Source organism: Anabrus simplex, chromosome 7 (assembly GCF_040414725.1).
Source record: "Anabrus simplex isolate iqAnaSimp1 chromosome 7, ASM4041472v1, whole genome shotgun sequence".
Lineage (NCBI taxonomy): Eukaryota > Metazoa > Arthropoda > Insecta > Orthoptera > Tettigoniidae > Anabrus > Anabrus simplex.
The window spans coordinates 1210012-1226398 of record NC_090271.1 but is presented as its reverse complement, the minus strand read 5'-3'; the positions used below and the strand labels follow the sequence as shown (position 1 = coordinate 1226398).

Here is a 16387-nt window from a genome sequence, read left to right as displayed (position 1 = left end):
CCTTGCAACATTCTTTCACCCCAAAGTACCTAGGGGTAACACTGGACCGCTTCCTCACTTTCAGAAAACACTGTTCCAACATCAAACACAAAGTCAGCACCAGAAACAACATCCTGAGGAAGCTGAGAGGTACAAACTGGGGTGCAAAGCCACAAGTTCTTAGAACCACTGCATTGGCTCTGTGTTATTCTGCTGCAGAATACGCATCCCCTGTGTGGTATAGACCATCCCACGCCAAGACTGTGGACTCTGCCCTGAATGAAGCTTGTAGATTAATCACAGGATGCCTGAAACAGACTCCTGTTGAGAAGTTATACTGTCTTGCTGGCGTTGCACTTCCAAGTATTCGTTAAGAAGTCGCTGCCGATCAAGAACGACTGAAGGTTGAGAACGTTGAAGCTCACCTGCTGTTTGGTCATCAACAATCTCAATTTAGGCAGAAATCCAGCAAAAGCTTCCTCGAGACATCAAAGCCCTTGAAAGGACCACCAGGTAAGGCAAAACTTTCCTTGTGAAAATCCAAGCCGCAAGAATGGATGGAGCCGCGTGAACTACTTCCGGCTGGCTACAATGAAGACTGGAGTCTTTGAAGGTTCCTTAACCAATTAAGAACTGGTGTTGGCAGGACTAAGTCCTCACTTGAGTTATGAGCCTTCACATCAGAGGATAGCAAGTGTGACTGCGGTGAAGAACAACAGTGAACCATATGTATCAATTTCCTCCCCGCCCATTTTCATGCACAGAGCTAGATTTAATGCTTGCTGATGACAACGCCCTAGGTGTGGCACAGATTTAGAAAAACACCAACTAGATGTACAGTAAATTTGGTCAATTTCCTTTGTTAATTTTTGTAAATCGTTTAATAATTATTTTATGTTTAACTGTATGATTAAGTATGCTTTCGATACGAGTAAATAAGTACATAAATATGCTGTTATATGGATGAGCTATTAGCTTATATCTCTTGATCATCTTGGGCACGTCATATGCTCTTATACAGATGAGCTTCGAGCTTCTATCTCTAGACCGTTCTGGGCACCTCATATGCTCTTACACAGCTGAACTATTGGCTTCTATCTCGTGATCATTCTTGGCACACACCGAGCTCGATAGCTCCACTCGCTTAATTGCGGCCAGTATCCAGTAATCGGGAGATAGTGGGTTCGAACTCCACTGTTGGCAGCCCTGAAGATGGTTTTCCGTGGTTTCCCATTTTCACACCAGGCAAATGCTGGGGCTGTACCTTAATTAAGGCCACGGCCACTTCCTTCCCACTTCCAGCCCTCTCCCGTCCCATCTTCGCCATAAGACCTATCTGTGTCGGTACGACGTAAAACAAATAGCAAAAAAAAAATAGCATTCTGGGAACCTCACATGCTCTTATACAGGTGAGCTATTAGCTTCTATCTGTAGATCATTCTCGGCACCTCATATGCTCTTATACAGATGAGCTATTAGCTTCTATCTGTAGATCATTCTGTGGACACTTCATATGCTTTTATACAGGTGAGATAGTAGCTTCTATCTCTTGATCATTCAGGGCAGCTCATATGCTCTTATACAGATAGGCAATTAGCTTCCATCTCCTGATCATTCTGGGCACCTCATATGCTGTTAGTGATGAGCTGTTAGCTTATATCTCTAGATCATTCTGGGCACCTCATATTTTCTTATACAGATCAGGTATTAGCTTCCATCTCGATAGTTGTGGGCACCTCACATGCTCTGATACAGATCAGCTAATAGCTTCTATCTCTAGACCATTCTGGGCACCTCATATGCTCTTATACAGATGAGCTATTGGCTTCTATCTCGTGATCATTCAGGCCACTCACATGCTTTTATACAAGTGAGCTATTAGCTTCTACCTGGACATCATTCTGGGCACCTCATATGCCCTTATACAGGTGAGCTATTAGCTTCTATCTCTTGATCATTCCGGGCACCTTATATGCTGTTATACAGATGAGCTAGTAGCTTCTATCTCTTGATCATTGTGGGCACCTCATATGCTCTTATACAGATGGGCTTTTAGCTTCCATCCTGTGATCATTGTGGGCACCTCATATGCTCTTATACAGATGAGATATTAGCTTCTATCTCTTGATCATTCTGGGCACCTCACAAGCTCTTATACAGGTGAGCTGTTAGCTTCTATCTGTAGATCATTCTGTGGACACTTCATATGCTCTTATGCAGGTGAGCTATTAGCTTCTATCTCTTGATCATTCTGGGCACCTCATATGCTGTTACACAGATGAGGTAGTAGCTTCTATCTCTTGATCATTGTGGGCGCCTCATATGCTGTTATGCAGATGGGCTGTTAGCTTCCATCTCGTGATCATTCTGTGCACCTCAAATGCTTTTATACAGATGAGCTATTATCTTCTATCTGAAGATTATTCTGGACACATCATGTGCTCTTATACGGATGAGCTATTAGCTTGTATCTTTTGAACATTGTGGGCACCTCATATGCTCTTATACAGATGAGCTATTAGCTTCTATCTCTAGATCATTGTGGGCACCGCATGTGCTCTTATACAGATGAGCTATTAGCTGATATCTCTAGATCATTGCGGGCACCTCATATGCTCTTATACAGATGAGCTATTAGCTTCTATCTGTTGATCATTATGGACACCTCATGTGTTCTTATACAGATGAGCTATTAGCTTCTATCTGTTGATCATTATGGACACCTCAAATGCTCTTATACAGATAAGCTAATAGCTTCTATCTGTTGATCATTGTGGACACCTCATGTGCTCTTATACAGATGAGCTATTAGCTGATATCTCTAGATCATTGTGGGCACCTCATGTGCTCTTATACAGATGGGCTATTAGCTTCTATCTCTAGATCATTGTGGGCACCGCATGTGCTCTTATACAGATGAGCTATTAGCTTCTATCTCTAGATCATTGTGGGCACCTCATGTGCTCTTATACAGATGAGCTATTAGCTTCTATCTCTAGATCATTGTGGGCACCTCATATGCTCTTATACAGATGAGCTATTAGCTTCTATCTCTTGATCATTGTGGGCACCTCATGTGCTCTTATACAGTTGAGCTATTAGGTGATATCTCTTGATCTTTGTGGGCACCTCAAATGCTCGTATACAGATGAGCTATTAGCTTCTATCTCTTGATCATTGTGGGCCATCATGTGCTCTTATACAGAAGAGCTATTAGCTTAAATGTCCAGATCAGAGGTGCTCAACTGGGGCTGGCGTGACATAAATGCAGGCAGTTTACATAGCAAGTATATATCGTAGTGATTATTATTATGTTTAATATCATCATGACGATGATATACATAAACTCTAAGGCTTCGGCCACAGTGCAGGCGGCGAGCGGAGCGTTGCGTTGCGTTGTGTGGCGGCAAAGATAAGACTCAAACCTGCATTAGCAAATGCATGTGGCCATAATGCCAGCGGCGCGTCATTTTGGAGGGGAAGTTGGTTCAAGGACAACGCTGCCTGCCGCCAGCCGCTCACTCCTGTTTGAGATTTCAGCTGCGCCGCTCGCAATGACTGTTCGTGAGTTAACAGGAGAAGAGATGAAAGTGTTAATTTCTGAAGTTCAAACCTGAACTTTCCTATGGAACAACAGAGAGAACAATTTCGAAAACCTAACAGCGACAAGGGAAGCCTGGAAAGAGATTGGAACAATCTTAAATGTACCAGATAAATTCAGTTAAAAATTAATCACGGTTACGGACATAAACAATATTGTCTTTAATGCACCATATTATTATTATTATTATTATTATTATTATTATTATTATTATTATTATTATTATTATTATTATTATTTCACGTCCTATTGTTATTGTGTAATTAATTTTATTATCCTTTGTAATATATTGCCGATATGAAAACTTGTGTTCGTCATTACATCTGACTTTTATGGGTCTCTGGAAGTTGGTGACTTGCTTCTGCAATCGCGCTTTACGTTTTACAAAGAAGTCAAAAGTAGAATGGACATAGAAGTTATATATTTGAAAAATCTTAGCAGGAAATCAATTCAGTTCTCTGTATAAATGATAAAATTCCCCATGCATTTCACGTTATTTATTTACCTACTGGATGATTACGAAATTCTCTCTTAGTCCTGCGTCGAATTCTTCAGTTTAATTTTTTAAAAATTCTAAAAGCAGAGACAAACGAGAAACCTTTGAAACTGCCATTATCTAATCACCTCATGCAGGGGAGACACCGCGCCGCTTACTGACTCTCGCTAGATGTCCACACAGGCGCTCTCTCCTCCCCACTCTTCAACTTTTCGACAGCGGCAACGCTCCGCTCGCCGCCTGCACTGTGGCCGAAGCCTAAGGGGCCCCTGCTCAACATAACCGAAGATTTCTATATTTCTCTGGACCAATACGCTAACCCCAATCATAACATTAACGACATTACAGAGAAAACCAGCGTCATTTTTGATAAAGCCATTCCTGCAATAAAGAATGACTATCTCAAAATAGTAAACACACGTCCTAACAAACCGACGAATCACAAGCCTAACCCCGCCTCTACCACACAATAACCACTCCTCCTTCCTCTCCACCTACATCCCTCCCCACAGCTAATATGAGCCCCAGACGTACTCTTAGCAGATCACAGCAAGTCTCCAAACATACCGGTATACAACCTCCACAACAACAACAACAACAATAGTAAGTACTCCTTTCGTTTTCATACATACACCAGGCATTCCTTCATATGAACACTATACTTACATTAACTTATCTTTACCGATAACAACCATATAACGTGCATAGACAAGAGAGGTTCCGCCACCAACTGCTCTAAAACCAAACCCTGTCTCGCAGTATATATAAAACTTACTGGTGTACATCAATAGTTGAATTGTACAGTACTCAATTTTCAAGAAAACAAATTTTAATGACAAGAGTTCTTACAACACATCAATATAAAGTATATCAGCCATAGAACATTCTCGATGATCACCTAACACAACTAAATTAGCACAACAACCACAAGAAGATTGAAGAATGAGTGCTACACAACATGAACTCAAATTTTAATAGACGTTTTTAAAATATATACTGTTACCTCTACTACAGTGGTAACACCAAACAAGGCACAAACACAGTTAAAAGGGGAAGGTAAGAGTACAATATACAATACAAGAAAACACTACACACTCGGAAAAACAGTAGCTAGCATTAGGCGGATCTCCAACAAAACAAGTATGTAACTATCAGTAGGGCCAACTAGTGAACGACAAAATGGGAAGATGGAAGGGCTGGGAACCTACCAAAGGCATGGACATGGCTTAGATAGCGGATTCCGAAATAAATCACTGTGATCCTTAGTTTTCAAAAATATTATTTACAAGGTAATTCTACAAATACATTCAAAGTTATGAGCTATAAGTTCAGTGATATACATACTATCCGCACACTTTATCTTGGTGCATTTACATCCTAGTGCTGAATCGGTCGACCTCGGCGATCTTCGAGATTCATACTGGCAACCTCTGAAACACAAACTATGAATCGCTTAAGCATCGTTGATGTTAAAAATTAAATAACTGGAGGTTCAACCTATTCAATACTCAAAAGAAAGAAACGTAGCAATCACATTTCTATTTAAATGGGACTGGTTTCGACCTTAGTCTAGGTCATCATCAGCCATAAAAAACATGTAAAATGTTTAAGAATGTTGGAGGTCAGTTTTTCACTGTTAGGCACAAAGACACGACATCACATTCTGTTCTGCACAAAGTCTGCATCGTTGTGCGACATCTGGCGTAAACTTTACGTACTGGTACTGTTGTTGTTTACATATCAAAGTCAAAGTATAGAATTCATGCTAGGAACAAGATTCGCATCGAGAGATATGTTTTATAATGTTATATAATGTGTATGTGACATAGTTGTTGGCTTAAGATGATAACGGTTTAGAAATTTCATATCGATCGATCATCTTCTCGATTCAATTCAGATTTCATTTTCATTCAGTTGGCAGCACCAGGCAGCACTATCGATACCGGGACAGCTCCCTCCTTACTCCTCACCCCGTACACAAATGCATCAAGATAAAGTGTGCGGACAGTAGGTTATTCGTAGCAGTGTAAATTCAAATTACAAACCAACTGTACATCTAGTTACCAATGCAGTAGTACAATGCAATTTACAGGTTATCCAAAATCTAGCGTACCTAAAGTGATACAGAACTATCAGAGGCAAATCCCAAGGGAAATCCTATTAAACTACAATATACATATTTTAGTGAAACAAAACGGGAATGCCTTGGAAACAAACAGGTAAGTCCAGCAGAAAAACTAAGGCGTCATAAGTAACTAATTTGGTGAATCTGGGCGAGGTTAGGGCAGACTCCTGTATGAAAAGCAAATCGGAACATTATGGAAATTTTAGCAGGAACGGAATTCAAGAGTGCTTACCCGAGGAGAGCGCCATCCCGAAAACCGGGGGACGTCAACCAGATAGGCTGCTCGCAGACAGATGGAACAAAGCCGACAAAATTCAGGATACAGAAATTAATTCGAACACTGCCTTGCTGACTATATATAGGAATTACTGGCCTTGGAGGCAACCAATCGGCGTGCACGTGTTCCCTATCGCCACCTAGACTCACCAATCGACTAACATTCTAGAATACGCATGATCGCGAAAGTCATATTTTTCCAGAATAGACAGAACACACTTTCAAGAACACATACCAACAAAGTAACACACCCTGTACAAATGTTACGTAACTTTCTAGATCTTTCCATGAACTATAGACAGAATTCTACTATTTACAAATACCTATGTCACAACATTATACAGTACAGGTTAGGTCAATAAAAATAAAACATCATATTGTATTTACAAACAAAGACTTCAAAAAAAAAAATACATTCCACTCGCATTACATATTTCACTTGTAACATATACTATGTTTTAATGTGTTATAATTTTTCAAGTGTTTTATACTGCGGCCTACATGTTTTAATGTGTTTAATGTACACTAAATAGGTTTTAGTTTATTGTAACTATCACCACCACCTTTAATCACAATATTTTAACATAACAATACTGCAATATATTTTACTTCCATTCTTCATTAGACATCCGGATGATCTAACGTAACATCTTTTTAATTTTGTCTAATGACTAAAAATGTTATGTACTAGCTGATGATGGCCATGATAGGCCGAAATCGGTACCAGTGTAATAATTCATTCACAATAAATAAGTATTGATCGGTGGAACACTTTTCTTGTCTAATAAAATATATATATATATGTCATGAAGCGAGAGAGCGAATGCGACTTGTAGGAAGGGAACGGTGATGTTTATCATTATGAAGCTCTCCTCCACTACTCAGCGAAATGCTGAATGGGATACAGTATTTAAGAAAAGAATGCCATAACCACAAGAAAACCAACTTTTCAAGATATTGCAGTTTGATTTATACTGCACTCGTTGTATAGTCTTATTTTCTTACATTTATACATTCTAAGAAAACTAACATGTTATACTTTTCGTTTAACAATTTACAAAGAAACCTGGTGTAAGCGTACAAGGTACGATTTACAATTCCTTGGCCGGGAATGACATAAAAAGTAAAATTCCTGTTATTCATTCAGAAAAAAGTAATATATTTACATAATTAAACAAGTTTCCTGCTTGATTTTTCACAGTGTTTTTTTTTTAAATTTCCCTGTGCACCAAATTTGAAAATAGTATTTAAAAGGCATCACGCTAGCCTCTAAATGGTGAGGGAGTTTCATATCGAGTGGAAGCATAGATATTTACCATCCAGTATTGAAGTGCAACAGCCTTATCATTGTATCTAGCAAATAGATGTACAGTAAGTCTTCAAATAAATAACCTATCTGATGTTATTCTCGGTAAGTTTGTTGGTCAGTTTATCAGATAATATAAAGCCCAACAACCTCATGCCACAGCTTATCCACCTTAACTCTGTATTATATCAGAAATGTGTTTAAAGCACCTCTTAGCCAGGCTGTGTGGCTGAGACTGTTGGGGCCTGGCCTTCTGATCCCAACTTGGCAGGTTCGATCCTGGCTCAGTCCGATGGTATTTGAAGGTGCTCAAATACATCAGCCTCGTGTTGGTAGATTTACTGGCACGTAAAGTAACTCCTGCAGGACTATATTCCGGCACCTCGGCGTCTCCGAAAACAGCAAAAGTAGTTAGTGGGACGTAAAGCAAATATTATTATTATTATTATTATTATTATGATGATGATGATGATGATTATTATTCTTTCTTTCTTTCTTGCGAACCGGCCAAACTTAGGACCACGCCAATACCACTTCACTTCCTTCTAATCATCCCTTCTTCCTTCCTCTTTCTCCACAGTGCCTTCATTCTTTCATTATTATTATTATTATTATTATTATTATTATTATTATTATTATTATTATTATTATTAAAGCACGTCTTAAAATTTAATAGTGAAAATCATAATTCATTACGTACATTAAAAAAATATTTAAGGTTGTAGGCCTCATTATTGTATCCGGTCAAAATACAGTGAACAGAAATAAGATTTTTTTACAGCGTAAATTGAAAACATGTATTTCTTCCCTCTTTCTTTCATTATTTTAATCCTCCGCGAATTGTGGCCACATTAACCTGCTACTTGATGTCTTATAATCCATATGGAAGGGAAGGAGGACTACATCCGTTACATTTGATGCCAGATCTCCAATAAATTGGACAATTACTTAGTGTCGAAGTGTTTTGGAGTCATCAGGTGATCAGCACTTCGGAGATGTCTCAAGCTAATTTTTGCACTTATCATTAATACCAGATAACTACTGCAAGATTGGTAAATTAATCTATTTTTGTTGGAATGAGATTTAATTGCATGTGAATTTCATGATGATTTCATGTATCACTAATACAACAAATACCTGCTAGTGCTTTTATATCTAGTGACCTGCAAAATTTGCATTTGCGATAATGCAGTATTTAACCTTCAACTGGTATCATCTATGTTTGTAACGTAACTGGTATCATACGCCTGTCAGACTCCAGATTTTTACTTTCAAATTAAACAATGTTTTCTTCATTTTTTGTTATTTATTCAACTTAATTCCTTTAAATATATGTTTTCAAACATGTCAGTGCAAAAGGTAGAAGAAAAAAATTACAAATCCAGGAAAAAAAATAAATAGAATGATGCTCAAAAAATGTAGATGCTTCTGTTTTTCTTAAAAATCTAGACAATATGATAAACTTACTCCAGGTCAAACAAAGCAAGCGGTACATCACCTTCCCTGCAGGGAAACAACACTTCAACTGAGAGGTACATAAGGGAAGAAAGCAGTAGGCTGAGGAAAGGAGAGGGGATGGCCTTGGAAAATTTTTCAGCCGTCTCACAGCCGTGTGATACCAGTTCAGGGTTAGGTGAATTTTGGTATTTTTAGCTAGTAAAATAAGTTATTTCTTTAGACGTTTTCATGAATAAATATAGGTTTTGGTTGGCACAAGGATGCGGTCCATCTTTCTCAAAAAGCAATATTTTGTAGAAGATTTACTCTTTGAATTTTGCTGTAAGCCAAACCCCCACCCCAAACACATGCGAAAAGTCCTACGTATGTAGTCCACAGAGGCACAATAAACAAAATAAATTCAAGTCCGAGGATCGCAATTGAGAAAGGCTGCAAGAAACAGGTCTTGAATGGAGACCGGCCCCTTAAATCAAATCTACCAAGGACTAATGCTACTTGAGAATTAAAACTGAGAAGTACTCGAATACACAATTTATTCAAACAAACATCAAGGAAAGAAACGAAGGAAGGGAAAATGTTTAACATGAAATTAACCAGGTCAAGGAAGAATAATTAAGGTTTTATACATACGTGCAATTTCAAATGGACACAACTGTCGCCAACAATCAAGGCAAATGGGCAGCTACATTCAGTAATTGATTATGCCAGGAGGTTCACACAGGTCACGCTTTCCACCTGATTCTTATTCAAATTTGTAGCACGAAACTTATTATTTGGTCAGTGCATGTAAGCATCATATATTTTAAAAAAAACAGTACGTTACAAAAATATAAGACAAGAAAAACAAATATTAAGCACGGTGGAAACAATACATAACAAAAATATAAGACAAGAAAAACGAATATTAAGCAAGGAGTGCACGTACCTGGTGATATATAAACAAATGGTTAGAAAGATCAAAGGGTCATAGCATTCATTTGAACCTTTTAAAAACATTCTGATACACTAAAAAGGCTGATTCATTCTGCATGGGATCCATGTTGATATTTCATGTCATAAAAACCAAAACTCAGGCAAAGAATAGCAAAATGCTGTACTTCCGGTAGGAAGCTTGACCTTCACTGACAAAGGGCAGAGAGGTGCCACCTGATGAGTACATCGGGAAACACTTAACTCACGTAGTGCGAGCTAGTTAAAAACGTGCCAGGTAAAAGGGTTCGGAAACGAACCAGAACGACACACTATCGGTACAGGGCCATCACCAAATGGCACATCATCTCACCTACACAAAATTAGACGTATCAAAATGACAACAATCCACTCCTCAAGAAAAATCAAGGAGCAAAAGGGGAAAAGTACCTAAGGTCCCATAGGGTGAACAGGTGGCTGAGGACCAAAGCATACGCAAGATATGACGTAATGAAACAACAGATAGTGACCAAAATAAAAGTCAACCATACAAGAAAAGGAAATAACGTATGATCGACACTGGTACGGACTCAAAGAAAAGAAGACGAATCCCAGTCCCAATACATATCAAAGAGTAAAGAGAACTTATGAAATATTATAAAAATGATCAATACATACAGTTTTGGTTGAACTGAATGAGAACACTATACAAATTTAGGATCTTCAAGTTTTTCTTCTTTTCTTCTTCTTTTTGTTCCTTAAATATGCTAGCCTAAACAGTGATGAATGTTTTGGAAAATTTAGAAATTTACCTTACACAAAAATGTAATTCTGAATCAAGTTTAAATGAGAAAAGTACATAAGATAACCCACTGTTTAGGCTAGCATATAATCATTTAAGGAACAAAAAGAAGAAAAACTTGAAGATCCTAAATTTGTATAGTGTTCTCATTCAGTTCAACCAAAATTGTATGTATTGATCATTTTTATAATATTTCATAAGTTCTCTTTACTCTTTGATATGATGTATTGGGACACAATACTCCTTCAAATTGTAAAACAAAAGATTGTGTCATATTGTGTTATTCTTTGATCTAACCACTGATGAAGGGAATGGTTGAGATTTCCCGAAACATGTATGGTTTAATAAATAATGTTTCTTTCATTTAATGAGTGTATTGATCAAGGCAGATTTAAATAAACTATTATAAATAGTTATATTATACATTCAGACCAGTCAATACAGACCAAACACGATATTAACCTATCATGGTTAAGTTTATTAACTTTCGCTCCAACACGATAAGATATACATGGCAGCAATATCGCAAGTAGGTTAAGGGCCGGACACAACCAAAATAGTGACCTCCCAGAGTCACAGGATAATGGACGCAGATACGTCAAATGCCAGCACTTTACAGGCTACAAGTAAGGCAATAAGCATATCCTTCGGGACGTATAATAAACCATGCATACGTTGCCAGTATATCGCGATTCGTACAGATCCGGCCATTGTGGGCTCCGACACGGATTGAGAGTTATTTTGCAAGGTTAATTCTACGCAGACAAAAGGTACAAGAGCAAAGGTGCAGGCCTATATCATTAATAGGAATAATGTCTTCGAGGCATCACATACATTCATCCCGTTCAAACAACGGTGGAAACAGTACGTAACAAAAATACAAGGGAAACAAATATTAAGCAAGGAGTGCACATACCTGGGGATATATAAACAAATGGTTAGAAAGATCAAAGGGTTATAGCATTCATTTGAACCTTTTAAAAACATTCTGATTCACCACAAAGGCTGATCCATTCCGCATGGGATCCATATTGATATTTCACGCCATAAAAACCAAAACTCAGGCAAAGAATAGCAAAATGCTGTTCTTCCGGTAGGGAACTTGACCTTCACTGACAAAGGGCGGAGAGCTGCCACCTGGCGAGTACATCGGGAAACACTTAACTCACGTAGTGCGAACTAGTTAAAAAGTGCCAGGTAAAAGGGTTCAGAAATGAACCAGAACGACACACTATCGGTACAGGGCTATCACCAAATGGCACAGCTGGCAGTAACACAAAACAGTCTAGCCCTTGAAGGCAAAAGCTGCGTTTTCCTCTCCTCTCCACTGTATGAAGACGAGAACTTTTGCTTGGCAACCAAACCATTTTGATGCTCTTCTCAGCAGCCATTGCCTTCGTAATACTCCCTGCTTTCAGAATATTCTAATCCATATTCAACACAAACCTGCTACGCTGGCTTAGCAGGGGGAGAGGTGATACTCCCATGTGGCGGATAGGGGCGTTCTAACCGGCTTGCTGGCGGACCTGAGGGGAAAAAAAAAATATCTTGCAGACCAAACACACAATCCCCTGTGGGCAGGGGGTGCAGGCGAAGAATACACCCACGGTATCCACTGCCTGTCGTAAGGAGCGACCAAGGGATGATTATATTAGAACCATGAAACTACTTTTGATTAGTACCACGACATGGCAAGCACCGTGGGTTGCTTTTACTTGTGCGTAGTACCACTATGTTAGGTACCAAATAGTTTTGTGTTTAGTAGCAAACGAGTGTGTGATGGCTTTTACAGTACCTGTGATTAGTAGCACTATATGAGCGACACTATTGGATTAGGGAACCCATGGTTCTGGCTTGCCTATGATTAGTACCCACTATACGAGGAATACCACGGGATAGTACGAATCCCTGTGGTTAGTACGCTTAATTGATGAACACCATAGGTTTACGTTGCCTGTAAATGGTGCCGTACTGTGTGTAATATATGTGCAAATTTCATTACCTGTGAGTAGTACCACAATGTGTGGAATACCGCGAGTCTACGCTACTTTTGATCAGTACCGCAACATGAAAAATACCATGGTTCTACTTTTCTAGCGACAAGTACCATTATGAGGGGCCGATGACTTGGATTTTGGACGCCTTTCAACTACAAGTATCATTGATTCAGTATTGTGCTTTAGAAGCAGTTTCTTGGTCAGTAATACTATGGTTCTACGCTAGTTTCTTTGCATGTGGGGCACTGTGGGTCGGTTCCACTGATCGTTTTAAATTCATATCCATCAATCCATTCATTCTTCGCCCTTAGTTTTGAATTCTGGTCGGTGGAGGATTTTGGGCTTTTCATTTGCCATTTCATTTTGTCTCATTTTGTACCAACAGGGTCCAATGACCTAGATAATTGGCCCCTTTAATCAACAAGCATCATCATCATCATCATCATCATCATAATCATCAATCCACATTCAGCAACACGGTTCTTTAACTCGCAGAAACCAAACCCCATTTCTTGTTCATCCGTTCCCTTTAAAGCAGGCAACTTCCCAAGGGCATTGGGAAGGGAAGTCCTTCGAATAACCTTGCTTTCTCTGAAAAATAACACCACTTTCTGGAGAAAAAATAACTTTGCCTTTTGCACATCACTACTTATCTAGTGATCTGCCAGGAAATTTTTATCGGCCTGTTGCAGGAATTAGTAACCGGGCGGGAAATACTACATGTAAAAAGAAAAAAGAATTAATATGATAGAATCTCATTTTATCCCCGTCAGGGTATTAACAGTAATATCAGAGAGGCAAACAAGCATTAACTGCAAAATTAAACTATTTTAGTGTTATCACAAACAAGGTGTAAGAGTAGTTTGAACTTCTAGCGTTCTACAGCTCATTTATAATCATGCAACTCTGGGGCTTATCACTTGGTTTCTGTGGAGTGCCATACGGCTTAATAACATCATGTGGAATTATGTACTCGTATGCGTTTCCATGCTAATCCATACACAACTCGCGCATGACACTACGCAAATGTCAAGCTAAACATTGATATAATTGATGTGGTTTTGCTGACAATAATGAAGATTATCAAATAAACAGTTTGACAGTATTTACATTTTAATTTGGAGCACCCAACGACTGAAATATGTATGAATATTATGTAACCAGCACATACTGTTAGCCGGGTGATCTGTAAAAATGGCAGGGTGGTCCTAGGGAGAACACTGCTGATGTCACGCACAGAACGTCTTTGCTGAGGTGAGTTAACCAAGCCTGTTGATATTTCAGCATTTCAGTCACTACACTTTTTGAAACGTTAGTCTCAGCTTTATAATAAACATCTTCCGGGCTATTATGCCGTGTGTGAATTTCATTTATCTGTTAACTGTTGTAATGTTAAATAGTTGCCATGGTAGCATTTGAACCTTCTTATTCTTCTTCTTCTTCTTCTTTCGAATGGGCCACCAGAGGACCACGTGCCAATTTCAATTCCTTCTTCTTTGTTCTTTCCTTTTCTTCCAGTACGCTTTCATCTGTTCACTATGTTTCTTCTTTCTGTCTTCAGACCACTTTGAACCAGTCTTTTTTACTTTCCTACCTTGGAATCCTTCTATTTTCAATACTTTTTCCCGAAAGCCTTCTCTATTATTTATTTTTTTCTAAATCCCTTCTTACTTCATTGACCCAGCTTGTCGTTGATTTCTTACTCCACGAATATCTGAAAATCTTACTGGTTAATCTACTATCTTGCATTCGATATAAATGTCCAAAAAACATAAGTCTCCTTTTCCTCATTACATCTGATTTTAAGTACATTTCAATACGGAACATAATATGAGATTTATAACATGTAAAGCTATGAAACATGTTACGTTCTGCCAAAGATCCACGTGACCATCTAACCAATCGTAGGTCGTGTGCTCAGAGACCCAACCAAGCGTCAGACTGCTCGGCGCGACCCAATCGGAGGTCGTACTTTCCGATATTCAATCAGATATTGGATTGCATGGCGTGAACCAATTGGAGGCCGCACACTCATTTAAAAATACAGCTGCTTCCCAAATAACTTTCGCAGTCGCCAACGGGATACAGGAGAGCGTATCTACACGACGCCACAAAAGATGACTACCGCAGCAGTAGTCGAAACTCTGGAAGAAACGAGAGGAGTGGACCACAGCATAATAGCCCGGAAAATGTTTATTATATTGACACCGGCCGTGAAAGCCTTCATACTTTAAAGTCTCAGCTTTGCAGAATGTCACATATAATTTATTATATAAGTACCCTCTACAGGATATTTTCTAAATGAGGATCTTATTAAGAGCTACAAATGTTACCCATGCAATGTATTCACAAAATGAAGGCATTATCTGGATATTTCAGAGCCCCAGTTCTATGTAAAATGTTTGTGGTAACTATAACGGTGTTTCATATTATATGGAATTCTGAGTATTCGTTTCGATGAATATATGAGGGTCCATAATAGTTTAGGGTTTGTTGTTAAATTTACTGTTAGTGATGGTGTGATCATGTTTGAAAGACAACAGTTGACGTGGGAGTAACCAGAGAAATGCACTGTATATAGAAATGACAGCTTTGGAAAAGTGTTGCCAGTGTGTTCACCTTATGGAACTTAGTAGTGGTGTGCAGTGGGGGTTGGGACGTCTCCATTCTCATGTGATTCATATTACCTTGTCATTCATAGCAGCCTGTTAATACAGGAGGGGTGGGTCTCTCTCTCTCTCTCTCTCTCTCTCTCTCTCTCTCTCACTTGGCTGAAGAAGTCAGAGACGATTTCTCCAAATCTTCTCACGGTCTGAATGTGATGTATTTTGTATCTTTCTACTGTACCTCTACCGGGCGAGTTGGCCGTGCGGTTAGGGGCGCGCAGCTGTGAGCTCGCATCCGGGAGATAGAGGGTTCGAATCCCACTGTCGGCAGCCCTGAAGATGGTTTTCCGTGGTTTTCCATTTTCATACCAGGCAAATGCTGGGGCTGTACCTTAATTAAGGCCACGGCCGCTTCCTTCCCATTCCTAGGCCTCTCCTATCCATCGTCGCCATAAGACTTATCTGTGTCGGTGCGACGTAAAGCAAATAACAAAAAAAAAAAAAAAAAAATCTACTGTACCTCATCGTTGCTTCTGCATATATTCTCTTATACATATTTGTCAATTTGGTTAAAGGATTTAAATTTGTACTCCCGTTTTACAGAATCTACCCGTATAGAATCTGTCTTCTGATGCTGCCCATCACAAATTTTCAAGATGCATGAAAACATTGCTCGATTGAGCTGATTAATGCCTTTTTCATGGACGCCAAAGTACATACAAATAATGCAAACTTCACATTGCAGCAAATAATTCAAGAAGGCAGATACAACTTGGGCAGGCTGAGTGGCTGAGGAGGTTGAGGCGCTGGTGTTCTGGGTCAGTCCTGGCTG

At 39.1% G+C, this 16387-nt stretch overlaps 1 protein-coding gene across 2 annotated transcripts in view; it reads left to right on the top strand.

Annotated features, from left to right (window-relative positions):
* The window catches only part of LOC136877190 (protein BCCIP homolog), a 191431-nt gene that overhangs the window by 103248 nt on the left and 71796 nt on the right, over positions 1 to 16387 (top strand). The window lies entirely within an intron of this gene.